Here is a 1476-nt window from a genome sequence, read left to right as displayed (position 1 = left end):
AGTTTGTGATAAATTATTACTCAGCAATAGAAAACTGATACAGTAACTTTGCTTTTCCTCTTACTCTTTTTGGAAAGTATGTGCACATTCTGGTACAGGAGTATTCTGTATGTGCAAGTGGACGGGCAACACAGTCTACAGCATTATTCAGATATGTGAATGGTATTCACTGTAAAGAGTAGTTCAGTGAATATAGAGTAAACTCAATGACATGTTAAAGATTAATCACCTTGCTGAAGTAATGTCTGAGGAAAATTAGTAATCTGTGGCTCACAACTCCTTTTCTTTAAATCAAGAACTCATAATGTTTCAGGACTATACTACTACTGTATTCCATCCTACTCCCTATCCATTCTGAAGTCCAAGTTAAAAACAGGATTCCAACTTTTAAGTGTTAACGTCTGTTTGGCATTATGGCTGCCCCCTCACATGCTCAACATTCTTTTGCCTCAACTTTGGCTTCATCTCTACCTCTTCTCTGGTTCTCCCAAAGATAAGCATTTTCCTTTCATTTATATAGCTATTATTTCAAATTCAGTTTCATGCCTGGGGCGTTTTGTCACTTTCTCTCCTAGAGTTGTAAAACTTATCTTTCTGCAAAAGAATTGTGGGGGAAATATGTTATATGCCACATTTTAATAAGATGTTTTAGACTATCAGGCATAGTTTTGTAGTTACTGAGTCTGAAAAAAATAAGAAAATCTTTATTTTCTCAAATACCCATTCTCATTGGTTTCTCCCTAGAGTTTGGTTTTTGTGACTGCCATCTCATGTGTTTTTCTATATAGAAAATAACTCTTTGAGGTATGTAATCATGTCCTTCTGGAGAATTTTACCTAACCAAATGCAAACTCCTTGACCAAGAACGCATATAAAGTAAACTCTGGGTATATCTGCAAGATTTTCCTTTAATTTGTGCTCCAAAGACAGAAGATAATCCTATTCTGATGTGATGAGGCTTTAAAAGGTAAGCTGCCACATATAAGTTATGCTGCCCTTATATGTTTCCAGTCAATGTATTTCTTTAAACATTTTTTGATTGTAAAAACTTAGGGGAAAAATCAAGTGTAGAAAGATGCATGTTGTTCAAAAACAACCTTTTTCCTTTTTTTTTTTTTTTTTTTTTTTTTACAGCTTCAAGACTAGTAAGGAAATGGAAATGTCAGAACACAGTAGCTGGGTTGCTAAGGTGTGTGGAACAAAATAAGACATCTACGCATTGAAAGGGAGATTGTCATCTAGAAAGACAATGGAATTCATCCCATTAATGGAAATATGTAATTAACAAGCTGCTGGTGTCAGTCTGTAGTGAGAACCCTGGCTTGGGCTCTTGCCTCCTATAGAGTGGCAGTCTTGTCAACGTCTTCTGGCTCCTTGTGGGGGTGGCACAGATACAAGTGCAAAGAGGAAGTCAGCCTCCCCACTTTCGTGGAATCTTAGATGTTTGAGACTACATTCCAAGGTATGTGAATAAGT

This window comes from Piliocolobus tephrosceles, chromosome 12 (assembly GCF_002776525.5).
Source record: "Piliocolobus tephrosceles isolate RC106 chromosome 12, ASM277652v3, whole genome shotgun sequence".
In the NCBI taxonomy this organism is placed as follows: domain Eukaryota; kingdom Metazoa; phylum Chordata; class Mammalia; order Primates; family Cercopithecidae; genus Piliocolobus; species Piliocolobus tephrosceles.
Note: the sequence above shows the minus strand (reverse complement) of the source record.